We start from the raw sequence: 15,846 nt of genomic DNA, 5'->3' as shown, positions 1-15,846 counted from the left end.
ATAAAAAAAAAAAATATATATATATATATATATATTTTTTTTTTTTTTTTTCTCTTAAGAGTAAAACGTATCTCTTATGCGAATTTGATAAAAATGTGCTTCTTACATATTGGGGGAATCTGGGCCAATGCCCTTTTCGCGCAAATTATACAGCCTGATAGGCCAAAACACGAATTGACCATTTGTGATAACTTAACCAATTAATTTAGTCAAGTGAATTAATTAAGTTACTTACATGCAAAGTATGTGGTAGCACAAACAAATCACCAATTAAACTAAGTGCAGCGGAAATTAAATTGACATAGTGATTTATTTACAAATAGGGAAAACCAACACGGCAAAAATCCCACCGGGTGATTTTAAGGTCACTACTCCTGAGAATCCACTATTATCAAAACAAGTGGTTACAAGTAAAGAAATCTCAGTACCTTATACCAACGTACAGTTGAACCCTTACCCCAATACTCAATTGGACTTTTTCTATAGTGACAATCTCTCCTTGTAATGCATGGCTCCCACTACATGACTAACTAATTGCGCGGATCCCAATACGCAACTTCAATCACCAACTAGAGAAGGTTGTTGGCTGCAAAGTTCTTCAATTCATCACACGATGAAGATCCAAAAGATGCTTGGTCACAAAACCCTACGGTGCAAAAACACAGCAACTTCTACACAATAACGATGAACTAGGGCAAATTTTGTCTCCGGTCACAATTTGCTTGAACAAACTTTGCTCAACACTTATGCAACTTTTGTCACCTTTGACGGCCCTTAAAATAATCCTTTTATAAATCTAAGGTTTTGAGAAAAGAAAGCCAAAATACTTAATCACGGATTAGAGTCAAAACAAAATTGAAAATCTGTTTTTCTTAAACCTTGATAGATAGCCATCTGTCGAGCAACTGTTGAGCCATGGGGCTAGAACATCTCTTCAAGCTCGATAGATACTAACTATCGAGCTAGCTGTCGAGCTTTAATGAACTTGCACTTTTTACTTTGAATCTTGGATAGACTTGTATGGTTTCAACACTTAATCTTGAAACACAGTTTCTTGAAGTATTAAACACATCATAGATCTACCCAAATACAAGTAAAGTGCATTTTGTCAAAAGATTAGCCAATTACATAAAATAGTGACATATGTTCCTAACAAGTGATCACATATGTCCTAACAATCTCCTTCTTTGGCAATCCGTGAAAAAACCACAACAAACAAATGAACATATGAGAGAAGTTATAAATCACTCAATTCATATTCACTTGTTGAATACATTAAAATCCATGCTAATACAAACTCTTGAAAAACTTTGCAAGAAGAGAGTTTATGGCAAGTAGACTTTGACAACCTGTATTTCTGAAACACTTTAAATAAAACTCATCAAGGCATCTTTGTGTGAACCAGAAATAATAGATTGCATACAAGTAATAAGAAGCATGTGCATAAAGAGAGAAAATAAACAACACATGTAAAGATAGGTGAAAGAAACATACATCAACATATAAAGAAAATAAGTACAATGTATGTCAATAATGGTCACAAGACCCATGTACAAGAATAAATGTATCTAAAGTAGAGAAAAGAAAAAGATACATATAATCCTCACCACATCCCTCAAATATCAACACTTCCCCTAACAAAATGGTCCTATACTAACTCTCCCCTTAAGAATGATAACTCTTATATCCAAAACTACCCCCCTTTTTGTTATGAGTGACAAAGGGTAAAAATGTCAAGTAAACATCTCATCTGTACCGGAAGAGCTAGCATCTCCATCATCATCATCCTTGGAAGTATCATCATCATCACTATCATCATCATCAACTCAACCTCAGAAGCCGCTGGAGGAGGTGGAAGAGAAACCTCAGGAGCAAAGCCATCCATGACCGCCTACTGTCATGCTATACAGCCAACATGAATGTTCACCTAATACAACTCAGTAGAGAGTGTATCAAGGCAAGCATCCATATGCTAAAGTTGCGTCATGATGTCTCCAAGAGTCACATCGCCCGTAGAAGAGGAGGGAGCAGATGTGGATGGAGTAGATCTAGATGGAGCCAAACGAGAGGGAGGAGCTACTGACCCAGACTGCCTCGACCTATACTCCGCCTCGCTATATTTAATGGTAGCATAGTCTATGGCACACGTAAAAGAAAAGTGGTCGGATGCTGGAAAGGGAGCAGAAAAATGGCGTAAGATCCTCATGATAGCCGAAGGAAATATGAGCTTATCACGGGACGCCGAATCCCTATAGACATCTAGGATAGAAAAAATAAAGTGAGAAGGAAAATCTATAATAAGATGCTCAAGAAAAGACAACAAAAAGCGAGCACGAGGCTCTATGATAGAGTTATAGTGAGAAAGAGGGTGAAGAACAAAAGTTGTAATCATGTTAAAAAACCGAGGGCCTTTTGCAAAGCCCAAATAGCAAGTGAACTAACGCTCACCCTAATTAGAAGGGTGCTCACAGAAAGCAAATTTAAGCTCATCTTTGGACATAGTCCTCAGATGCTCACAACCAGGGTAGTTAGGAAACTCTACCCTAGGAACACGGGGCACATCAGATACCAACTGTGGTGCGACAACAATGCACGTACCTCGAACGCGAGTATGAAATAGAGGTACTGAAGAATCAAATTCATGCATGTTGGAGTAAAACTCCTGGATCAGCAAGGATGGACATGTGACTGGGACGTCACACAGTAACTCCCAACCCTGACTATGAATGACATCGGGTAGGTCAGTGTCGGCGAAGTCCGCCAAGATGACTTGGCGTTTAGAATGAATGTCTCGTCGAGAAAAGTTCTCCGAGAAGGCCTTTTGGCATCCTCATCACGGAACCGAATATGTGATGGAGTAGGATCAGAGGAAGTGCATGCCCCAGAACGAAGAGGGTTCTGGGACGGAGTAGACTTGCGTTTAGGTGCCATAGACATAGACTAACGCAAACATAAGAGAGAGGGAGAGAGAGAGACAATCAGAAAAATCCCAAAACAATTCAAATATAGCAAGTATATTGAAAAGAGAGTACGTAAGCATGGGAAATGCATGAACATGTGACATGCAATATAAAAAGCATCATGGGCTCAGCCCAATCCAATCCTACCAACACACAATCAATTTGCACACATCAAAATGCATGATAATATTGTTATAATGCTTATGTGAGGCAATGCATGAGATTTTAAACTCATTTAGGCAACAACCCATCCCAAAATTTCAACAAAAGCTCATCAATTTTGAAAAACCCCAAAATTTTTCAAAAAACACCAAAACCTAGGTTTCAAAACATGAAATGCATGAAAATGAGAGATTAGAAACTCACCAAGTGAAGAAAACTTGGAAAAATCTTGAAGAAACCTTGAAGGAGAAGTTTGGAGTGAGTGAGAGAGGTTAGGGAAGTGAAAAGACGAGTCTGTCGAGAGAGAGATCAAGAGAAGTGAGAAACAAATCACGCTGAACCTTTATATAGAAGGTTAGTAAAGCTCGATAGATAGAGGTGTCGAGAGGTGTCGAGCAAGAAGGCATCGACAGATTCAGTTGTCGAGAAGGTGTCGAGGAACAATTCACAGACACAATTAAAAAAGCTCGATCGATCCACCAGCTGTCGAGAAGCTATCGAGAGGTCAGGAGCTTTCTCAATCGATCCACCTAGCTGTTGAGAGGTGTTGAGATTGCGATAAAAAATAGCTTAAGAGCTCGACAAATAAGCTAAGTGTCGAGGAGGTGTTGAGAAGCTATCGAGATTGCTTAAAAATAGTTTTTCAAGAAGGGAAAAACACAAATATGAATGCAATCAAGCATGCAACTCAACCAATAATCCAATCAATATTTTAGACTCTCAAAATCATCTCTCAACAACAATTTTAAGTACATGGATCCCAAAAACACACACACAAACACACACTAAACAAGTCTAACCAATTTTATATTTCAAAAATAAGTCAAGACAGTTTAGTGAGTATACATTAACACATGTAAACCTTGTGATGGCCAAATCACATTGTACCTACACATATATCAAGATTAGCAAAGAATATTGCGTGTTGTGTATGAAAAGTATTGCAAGATTGCATAAGTGTATACATGTTATGACGATTTGAGATATGAGAAAATCACTTTAACTCACACACAATCATAACTATTTGATGAGGACTATCACCTTCGAGGTACATCCTATAACTCCTAAATCTCCTAATATACATGCTTGCAATCATATATAAAAGCATTCTGTTCTTTTTGCTTTTATTTTTCTTTGCATATTTTTCTTTTAAGCAAATCATGCATGGGCATATAAGAGATAGAAAAGAAATACCCAATGATGTTAAGCATTTGACATTCCAATTTTGCTATGCCGAAGCACACAAATGTCATTGACATTGCACTTTTGCTATGCCGAAGCATACAGATGTCATTTCATGATTGGCGGGCAATAGTGGTGAGATGATTATTTATGCATTTCTCTTAGGATTTTCTAATCCTTCCCGTCAAAAAGAGTGATACGAGTGTTAAGTACAAGAGATTACTTAACCTTACTCATCACAAACATGAGCCATAAAACTCACTTGCTTAGTTGTACATAGAGATGCTCATCTAAGTTACTAGCTATCGAGCTAGCTGTCGAGCTTTAATGAACTTGCACTTTTTAGCTTGAATCTTGGACAAACTTGCATGGCTTCAACACTTGATCTTGAAACACAATTTCTTGAAGTATTATAGACATCCTAGATCTACCCAAATACAAGTAAAGTGTGTTTTGTCAAAGGATTAGTCAATTACATAAAATAGTGACATATATTCCTAACAAGTGAATCACATATGTCCTAACATAGCCTTCTGCCCCCTTTCCCAAACTAATTAGGGAAATATCCCTCTTTTGTAACTCGATTTTCTCAAAATCGAGTTCCAATGTAAAACTCGATTTGTAGAAAATCGAGTATGGGGTGATCAAACTTAAAAATTAAAAAAAAAAATGCATGGAACTTGAGTTCATGGAACTCGAGTTCCATAAAAAATTTAAAAAAAAAAAAAAAAAAAAAAATCGCCGCTATAGGCCTCCATGAAACACAGCTATAGGTAAAACATAAAAAATAAAAATAAATAAAATTGCATGGAACTCAAGTTCACGGAGCTCGAGTTCCATAAAAAACGCCACTATAGGTATTTAAAACGCCACTATAGGGCTCCCTAATGGAGCGATCAGACTTAGAAAAAAACTTGCATGTTAAAATGCCACTATAAGGCTTTAAAATTTTGCATGGAACTCGAGTTCATAGAGCTTGAGTTCCAGGATTTTTTTTTTTTTTTTTAATTTTCAGTTTATTATAACTCAATTGTCCAAAAATCGAGTTTTAAGTTGAAACTCGATTTTTAGAAAATCGAGTTACAAAAGAGGGTCATTTCCCTAATTAGTTTGAAAAATAGAGCAGAAGGCTATATAATTTGCGCGAAAAGGGCATTTGCCCATTTTGGCCGACATATTGCCAGTAAGAAGTGCCAGCAAAACTTACAAACCTATGAGGGCTTGCTCCAAAAAATTGATGCTGGAGAAATTACTAACAAAAGATGGGAGGGAGAAATAACATTTATGTTAAACAAACTTTCCTGATTCAACTTATTATGTAGTTATTCATAATATCATTCTTATATATTAAACCACATCACTCATATATAACTTATATAAAACTAAAGATATTTCACTTTTAGTTAACTTCATAATATTTTCCATATATGCTTTTGAGCTCTCAAAATTTTACATAATAGCTATTCTTGGATCTAGAGGAAGGAAAAAGTTTGACTCTAAATATGGTTATGGTCCCTTTCTCCAAGACACAAAGTAGCAATTGAGGAGATCATTTATGTGTAGTTATAGTTACACAACTTCTTTTAAAAAGTCATGTAACCTGTTTAAATAATAAACATAAATAGTCTTATAAATCATTTGGAGATAACCACAAAATGATTTGGAGCTAAACTTTGTTCTAAGATAAATGTGTTTGATACCATCCATTAAAAATATATAATAAAAAATAATAAGAGTTAATTTAGTTAATCATTTTATATAATTAGTTAAGGATATTGCATAAAAATGTCATTATTATAATAAATTTTTAATTAATTTAAAATTTTATTTTTTATTTAAACCCTTTTATTAGAATCTTAATATGTCATTGTAGGGATAAAGGCCCAAATCCGGTGTTGGGCCTTGGGCCTTAGCTGAGAACCTGTGTAATCCGAGGACAAACAAATAGTAATGAGTGATTCAAACTCAAGACTTAATGAGCAAGATACAACTCAGGAGATTGTTCGAGGAGGAATATCTCCTCAGATAAGCTAAAATACAACTCAAATATGTATTCCAACGATCAGAATGACCTTCCAAGAAGCTTCAGTGATAGGGATGTGCCTCATGAACATACGAGAAGGAAGGAAACCCAAAAATATCTAAAGGAAAGCTGCTACCACCGCATTAAATGCACTGCAGCTACTTTTCTGGCTACATTTATGTGGAGAAGACCTCTGAACAGTGCTGCATTGGCTAACACAACTCACAGAAAGCCAAAGAGGTTGTCTGATGGGACAAGTACTCAAGTAAGGGCTTAGATGATCAATAAGTATAGGATCAAGATGGTACAAAGGGAGTTATATAATGTGAGAAACCCTCCATGAGAAAGGAGATCGGAAAAATAAAGAGAGAACACTTTAGCAATCTGAATGGTTCTTGTAATCAATTGTGATCAATTTATATAAGTGTGACCTCCTCAGACTGTAAATCCATTGACATCAAAATCTTTTATTTGTGTTTGATTGTCATCTAATTCAGTACTAGCCATTGTCCAACTCATTAAAGCCTAGTTTTTTAACCCACTCTCTACAAATTTATTGTACTGAGCTCATTGGGCCAAGATCCCATACAGCTTGGGCCTGGGCTGTAAATCGTGTCCTTACAGTCATATTTTCCTTAACTTTAAATGGTAGAATAAATAATTTCATATATAAATACTATCATAATCAATAATTATTAATAATTACCATAATTATTAAGATTATTAAAATTTTATATTCTAAGAAAAAATAAAATAAAAAATCATATTTGTTAAAGTTTCTTCTATATTGCACAAATTTCTGACTAGTTAAATTAGTTGTATAGCTCAATATATTATCTAAATAAAATAACATGGATGTCCCATTAAAAAATAATAAAAATATAAACCGGTGTTTGTTTCAACAATAACAACGTAGTGGGCTACATGTCAACCTTTGGCTTGACTTTTGGCTCCCTCATGGCACCTTCCGAAGCCTTATTGAAGGACCACTTGCAAAAGATGAAGACAAAGTGATGTAGCATCAATGCTTTGACAATGGCACAGGCTGGAATTTGCAAAACAGCTCTTTTGTTCTGCCTGATCAGATTCTAGAGAATTTTAAAGCAACTCCTTTCTCATGTGACACCAATGCTGAAGACTCACTCATTTGGGCCTTCTCCAAAAATGGTTCTTTCTCTCTATCTTTAGCTTATTTATTGGCAAGAGGCTTAAACCCCTTGAACCTGGATACCATAGCTATGTCATGGGTTTGGAAGACTGTTGCACCACCTCGGGTTCAGTTCTGCCTTTGGCTGTGCATGCATAATAGCCTTCCCACTGGTGAAGTACTAGGTTCAAGAGATTTAAACCTCAATACAACATGCCCTTTATGCCTTAAAGAGACTGAATCACTTGATCATTTGCTGTGTACATGTGAGTTTGCTCAAGATTTTTGGCTGAAGCTAAATTTCCCTCATATGCTCAGGGAATCATTCAATAAACCCATTAAGGAATGGTTGGAAGTTAACTGTAATACAAAAATTGTATCCAACTATATGGGAATCCAGTGGAGTATTGTCTTTCCTATGGGAATTTGGCACATTTGGCTGCAACGTAATGCTTGTATGTTTAGGACTGGTATTCCTGATACTAAGGCTATTAAGAAATGCAAACACAGTGCTGCAGAATTTTTTGCTATAGGAATGTGATCTAAGCTTGCTATATCTAAGTCCATTATACCTGTGGCTTGGAGGAAACCACCAGTGGGATCGACTAAACTCAACATTGATGGTTCAGCATTAGGATTCACTAGAAAGGTTGGAGGAGGCGGGCTGATCAGGGATCACAATGGAGACTGGGTTGTAGGCTTCTCTAGAAGTCTTGGCTGCACTAATAGCTTTATGGCAGAGTTGTGGGCCTTACGAGATGGTCTTATTCTGGCAAAGGACCTCAATCTTAATAGCCTTCTTGTTGAATTGGATGCTAAGAGTGTTGTTCAGCTAATGAATAATGATTCTACCAATATGCTAATGGAGCCTCTTTTGACTAACTGCAAGACCCTTGTGAGAGCCATCCCCAACAAACAGGTTGAGCACACCTACCGCGAAGCAAATCGTTGCGCGGGTGCTTTAGCTAGAGTAGGGGCTAGTCGTATTTTCTCTTTTGTAGTTTTTGTGGAACCACCGCCTGTGGTGGAGCATCTGTTAGCTAGTGATAAAGCTAACACTTTTTGTAATAGACTTGTAGCTTCTAATATATAAGTAGCCCTTTCTGACCCTAAAAAAAAAAAAAAAAAAGTAGTGGGCTACATTAATTAATGTGAGAGTTTGCTAATAATAATGGACCTTGACTTTTTCATTACACAACATGTCATGAATAGGATATGACCACCGCACTCTCTTGGTGCAATGGTCACTCCACAAGTATAAGTGCTTGTGGAGTGTGGAGGGCAAGGATCGGGGTTCAAGTCTCTAGGAGGGAGCTTTACACACATATACACTTAGATTAGGATAGAGTAGAGTTCTATCTTGTATCAAAAAAAAAAGAAATGAATAGGATATGAAAGGGAGAGTGGAGCCAAAAAAAAAAAAAAGAGAGAGTATATAAACGGTAACGAAAGCTCAAAACTTAATTAAATATTGTTGGTTTTTAGACCCCTTAAAAACACAATTAGATTAACCTAGGTAATTAGCCAAGTGATTATTTAGTCCAAATTACAAGTCTAGGCTATCAGAATCAAACAATCATATCATGCATAACAGTGGAAAGATAAATAACACAATGATATGATAACCCAAGAAAACCAAACCGGTAAAAAACCTGGAGAGGATTTAACCTAACTATCCTCAAGGTAAAAAGCAAATCCACTAGAAAGAATCGAAGTTCATACAATAAGACTTACAAGCCCCCACGCTCGACTTCTTATTGCTACCAACCAGTAGAACTTACTGACACGACCACGTGCAAGCTCCGAATTCACGGACTCCTTCTTTTTTTGGCCTTTGCAAAACACAAACACCCCCGTTTGTGACTTTGAGATTCCACTCAAAGGTTTAGCAACACAAACTCTCCTGTTTGTGACTCCAAGACCACCCTTGAAGGTTTAGATAATCAACACCTTTGATGACTAGAGAAGGCAACAACTTCTACAACACTGGATCTTAAGATTCTTCAAAGAATAACACCAGTAGAAGACATAAGAGAGCTTTTTAGGAACAAAACCCTAAATACAAAAGAGGCACACTTTTCTCTCTCTAAAAAGCCTTATAAAAACGTGCTTAGGGTTTCCTTTATATACTGGGAGAAGTAGATTAGAAACCCTAATCCTAAATGGGCTTGAACTACTGTTTGAACTTAATTAAAATTCTGCAGATACGACTTTCGATCGATCGAGCTTGTCTTTCGATCGATCGAACCAGGCAGAATATGAAGTCTTCTTGCTGCAGCTTGTATGTTCTTGAATCTTGACTTGAATCACCTTAAGCATTGTCTAATAAAACCTATAGACTCTAAGATCTATATCTAGATAAGTTTGTATTCACGATTTGCCAATTGTTCTAAAAATTTAGAACCTAACAAACTCCCCCTTTGGCAATTCGTGACAAAACTTTCATACAAAATGAAATGCTCAAATACAAGAACAACCCAATATAAGAAAATTCCCAATTACATCACAAATCCCAATCTAAGACTCCTAACCTAGAAGTTGCCAATAAGAGGTAGAAGGTCTTGATCAGAATATACTTGTCTTTCCTGAAACACTCAACAAACACATCACCGTATGTGTGGAAAGAAAGACATATAAACAATAATATGAAACAGAATATAAAAAAAAAAGTAAATTCTAACTCTCCCCCTAAGTTAGATACATCAAAAAGTTTTTATATTCTCCCCCTAAACAAAACAAACAAGTCATCTATGTCTCCCCCTTTTTGTCACGTATTGACAAAGTCTACCTAATTAGAAGGTAGACAGAAAATATACGCAACAGAGAATAAGAGAAAATAGAGACAACTCTCCCTACGAAGAGCAACAACTCCCTCTAAGAACCCAAAGGTTAAAAAAAATTTCTCCCCCTATAAAAATAGGAAAAACAAAACAAGTTTTGGGAAAAATAAAGGGGGTGGGGATAAATAAAAAGACACAAACCAAGTTTTTTTTTAAAAAAAAAAAACTAAGTTGAGGATACACATGAAGAAAAAATATTCTCTCTTTCAATAAAATGCAAACATGGCATTATGTGACCCATAAACAGTTGCATGAGTAGATAAAATATTTGCACATTGATTATCCATCATATCGCTTAAGAAAAATATTATCTACAGTTCACACATAAAAAAGGCATATACTAGAAAGTACATAGCTCAAAAATTAATCAATCAATTTTTTGATCAAGTTGACTACCCAATGTAGCAAAGTGTATGCATGTTATGTGTGAAAACAATGAGAGATATGACTGCAAAATTGCAAGGTGGATACAAAAACAATGCAATGCATGTGAATCCTAAACATAAATGATGCATGGAAAAATCAACTTTTTGAAAAACACAACAATTTAATACAGAAACTCCTCAAAGCACAATATTTCATAAATGAAATGTATGAGTATGAGATTAAAAGTTTTTTTTAAAAAAACAACACTTGAATTCAACCCAGATCTTCCAAAAACAAGTTTTTCAACCAATTTGTCCTCAAAAACTAAAACATTAAGCACATTTTGCATCAAAATCAAGGAACTTTAATCTTGGATGGCCACAACAAGATCACACACAATATAATGTACCAAGTTTAGCAAAGAGTAACTTGTGTAGTGTGTGCAACTAGCAAAAACTTGAGATACATGTGAGGTGATATGTAAATAAAAATCAATCACAAAGTCTAGAAAATTCATCACATAGAATTTGAAAGAGACTATCACCAAAAGAGTTACATCATATAACTCTCATATCTCCTAGAAAACAAGTTTGCAATCATGTAAGTTTCTTGATTTGCCTCATAATATACACACCAATTTTATTTGAGCAGAAACTTATTAAAATAGCCTGGATAATGTACAGACCATTTTTATTTGATTGATTTAACATTAAGTCCAATAATGTACACACCAATTTTAACATTTAAATCGAGGCTACACCTTATGTTCTTTTTGTGCATGTGCTACACTTTCTCAATCACAAAATCTTACGATACGCACTAAGGTGTTCATGATTAGCTAGTAAATAATGGTGAGATGGTTATTTATGCCTTTCTCTAAAGGTTCAAGTCCGACAGTCAAAGACATGTGACTTCAATGATCAAGACAAAATGATCAAAAACTATAAACATCTTTCCCACACAACATGCACTACAAAGCTCAAACTAGTAAAGTGCAATAAAAGAAGCTCATCCAAGCTAAACAAGGTACATAAACTTGTTATGTAAAGATAATATGGCCAATTCTTGATTGTAAATCCAAGATGTGAAATACAAAACCCAAAAATCTTTTTGGTTTTAAAAAAATTTATGACCAAAAAACAAAAAGCACACATTATGCTAAATGAACAATGCAAATGCAATGCATGACAGTGCTTAACTAATCTATAGAGGGTACACAAACAAGAAATATCAATTTCTTAATTAACCCATGAGTACATGTACAAACCAGTACATACTTACACAAAATTAGAAAAAACTTAGCACTTATATAACACATGCTATTTAAGTTTCTCCACAATATCAAGCATGTTCTAAATCAAGAGAGATATCATAATTCATGTAATCCTCAAGAAAAATAAAACAAGACTCAAAATAAAATATTTTTGTCTTTTTGAAAATTTTTCAATGTTTTTGGATTTTTTTTTATAATAAAAAAAAAAACTTTAAAAAAAACAAAACAACTAAAAACAGAAACAAGACATGTCCACAAACAATTGAAAGAATTAAATCAGGGACAAGTCAGCAACACTCACCTTGGAGAATCTTTTCTCACCCATATAGCACGAGTCTTCGGCTTTATAGGTGAAAATCCATGAGAAGCAGAGTGTAATTGAGGAATTACACCAATCTTCTAAGACAAATTCAAATCCTACAAATTCCTTTCACAAGCCAACAAGCTCAAATTTTTCAAAAGAATATGAAACAATTTATATGGACTTATGGCAGGAGAAATATCATCACAAATCCTAGACTGAAACACAGAATGCTTAAATTTCAGTTTATGACAATTAGGACGAATGTGACCATGGACACCACAAAAGTGACAAACAGGAACAAATTTAGGAACATCAGTATTCCTAACAACAAATCTAGTCTTAGATTTTGGTTTTTGCCTCAACAAAGAACAATTTGGTCTAATATGACCAACAACACCACAAAGGTGATAGGTAGGCACAAAAACAGATTTATTATGCTCTCTAACAGTAGGTTTAGACTTAGGTTTAGAAACTTCAGCGTCAACATCAGAACTTTTACCTTTGTCTAACCTAGCAAAATAAGCATTTTCTTTATTATTCCTCTTGAAAGGAGGGATATAAACTTTTTCAGTTTTAGGTTTAAGAGAAACAGAAACACTTCTGTTATCAACAACAGACTTAGTACAAGTCAAATTTTTAATTTTAGCTTTAGATTCAACTAACTCTTGTTCCAAGCTTTTCTTTTTCTCATCTTGAGAGGAAATTTGATTTCTCAAAAATTTATTCTTTTTATTAGATTCATCTAATCTAACAACCAATTCCTTTTTTTCAAGATTAGCCAATTTTAACTCTTCCTTGAATTTCTTAGCAATTTTCATAGATTTCAATAATTCCTTACGAAGAGTTTCACAGGCATCAATAAAATCAACAGAAGTATGAGCAGAAACATGATCAGAAAGACACTTCAAATTATCCATGACAACAGGGGTCAAGGATCACCTCTTAGATCAAAAGATCTAAAACAAAAGAGGAACCCGCTCTGATACCACTTGTTGGTTTTTAGACCCCTTATAAACACAATTAGATTAACCTAGGTAATTAGCCAAGTGATTACTTAGTTCAAATTACAAGTCTAGGTTATCACAATCAAACAATCATATCATGCATAGCAGCGGAAAGATAAATAACACAACAATATGATAACCTAGGAAAACCAAACCGGTAAAAAACCTGGGGAGGATTTAACCTAGCTATCCTTAAGGTAAAAAGCAAATCTACTAGAAAGAATCGAAGTTCATGCAATAAGACTTACAAGCCCCCACGCTCGACTTCTTATTGCTACCAACCAGTAGAACTTACTGACATGACCGCGTGCAAGCTCCAAATCCACGAACTTCTTCTTTCTTTGGCCTTTGCAAAACACAAACACCTCCGTTTGTGACTTTGAGATCCCACTCAAAAGTTTAGCAACACAAACTCTCCTGTTTGTGACTCCAAGACCACCCTTGAAGGTTTAGATCATCAACACTTTTGATGACTAGAGAAGGCAGCAACTTCTACAACACCGAATCTTAAGATTCTTCAAGGAATAACACCGGTAGAAGACATAAGAGAGCTTTTTAGGATCAAAACCCTAAATACAAAAGAGGCACACTTTTCTCTCTCTAAAAAGCCTTATAAAAAGGTGCTTAGAGTTTCCTTTATATACTGGGAGAAGTAGATTAGAAACCCTAATCCTAAATGGGCTTGAACTACTGTTTGGGCTTAATTAAAATTCTGCAGATACGACTTTCGATCGATCGAGCCTGTCTTTCGATCGATCGAACCAGGCAGAATATGAAGTCTTCTTCCTGCAGCTTGTATGTTCTTGAATCTTGACTTCAATCACCTTGAGCATTATCTAATAAAACCTATAGACTCTAAGATCTATATCTAGACAAGTTTGTGTTCACGATTTGCTAATTGTTCTAAACATTTAGAACCTAACAAATATCATCCGGATTTAAGAAAATGTGTTATGTGCAGAGATTAATAAATATTATAAATTTTTCATTTAAAATTTATATATTATGTTACCTTTTCATATGATTAATTCATTTGAGCAATAATAAGATTACTACAAGTTTTTCTGCTAGCATTATTCATTCACTTAAAGGTAATTTCTTTGGAAATTACAAATTTTACTGCAAAAACTACTTACACTAGCAACAATCAGATGGCACTGTAATAAGATAATAAAAGGGTATTTAAACTGCTTCTCGTCATTAACACATCAAATTGTAAAAACTACTTACACTAGCAACAATCAGATGGCACTGTAATAAGATAATAAAAGGGTATTTAAACTGCTTCTCGTCATTAACACATCAAATTGTAAAACTTGTATAATAAAATTTGTAGTATTTCTAGCATCAATTAATTTGTTAGGCCTTATAAGAGTGTTAAAATTTGACATTGAGGTATATGTCTCTGTGTTTCTTCCACCCACCATCAAATCTATCTCTTTGTTTTTGTTTTTTTTCTTTCATATCTTCCATTGGATTTTTCTCAACAAAATTCCAGAGAAAATTTTATTGGACTGACATAATGCGCTTTGCGTCCTGATCATCTTAAAGTAATAATATTGAATTTTATATAATAATAAGCCCCGTCTTGTTTGTAGTTTTGAACCCCAAAAAAAAAAAAAAAATCATTTTCTAGATTATGTGCATCCCTTGCATTGGCTTGAATTAGCTTTGGCAATAATCTCTGTAAAAGGCAAGGTAAAGATGTCACACATCTGTTTTCCTGCATTATCTAATGCAAGTTTTGGGTTCTCGCAGGTTGAGGTATGGCTTCAAACATTTGCACAAGGATCGCGTACACCAATTCACAGGCATTCCTGCGAAGAAGTTCTTGTTGTCCTAAAGGGAAGTGGCACTCTGTATCTTGCATCAGGTTCACATGAGAAGTACCCTGGAAAGCCTCAAGAGTTTAAAATATATTCTAATAGCACATTTCATATCCCTGTTAACGATGCTCACCAGGTAAACAATTCTATGTTTTATGTTTTCTACTGGCATTAGAAGATGCTATCTAATGATGTAATTCAGAAGATGTTAGTTAATGTGGGGTTCAAAGAACAATTTGGAGGATGTTCTGAATCCCTGTATTAAATAGATGCTATCTATTGTGCTTTAGTGCTTGTGGGATGCCTCGGTGCAGCTATTAAACTGCAATTTGATGAGTGCTGTTGTGGATACCAGGTTAGGTCATAGATTCATAGTTCTGGCTTGCTGAATGATATCTACTTTTAAATTAATTGAAATTTCTCCCATCTACTTTGTGTTGGTAGCAATTGACGTTTTTTGAAGATCATCCTGTGACATGTTATCACTGTTACTACTACTACTTTATTTACAATCATCATTGCAGGTATGGAATACAAATGAAGATGAAGATTTGCAAATGCTTGTTATTATATCCCGTCCACTGGTCAAAGTGTATGTAATCTCTATTCCTGTATATCTTGCTGACTGCATACTTGTCAGTGATAATGTACTTTTCATATTTGCTTTGCTTTTCTAGCATGAAGAGGACCAAGGTGAGTAGATCTGGCCTAATTATTTAAAAATTAAGTGTTGGTTGAGACTTGAAACTGTTGCATCTC

The sequence above is a fragment of the Quercus lobata genome, chromosome 2 (genome assembly GCF_001633185.2).
Source record: "Quercus lobata isolate SW786 chromosome 2, ValleyOak3.0 Primary Assembly, whole genome shotgun sequence".
Lineage (NCBI taxonomy): Eukaryota > Viridiplantae > Streptophyta > Magnoliopsida > Fagales > Fagaceae > Quercus > Quercus lobata.
Note: the sequence above shows the minus strand (reverse complement) of the source record.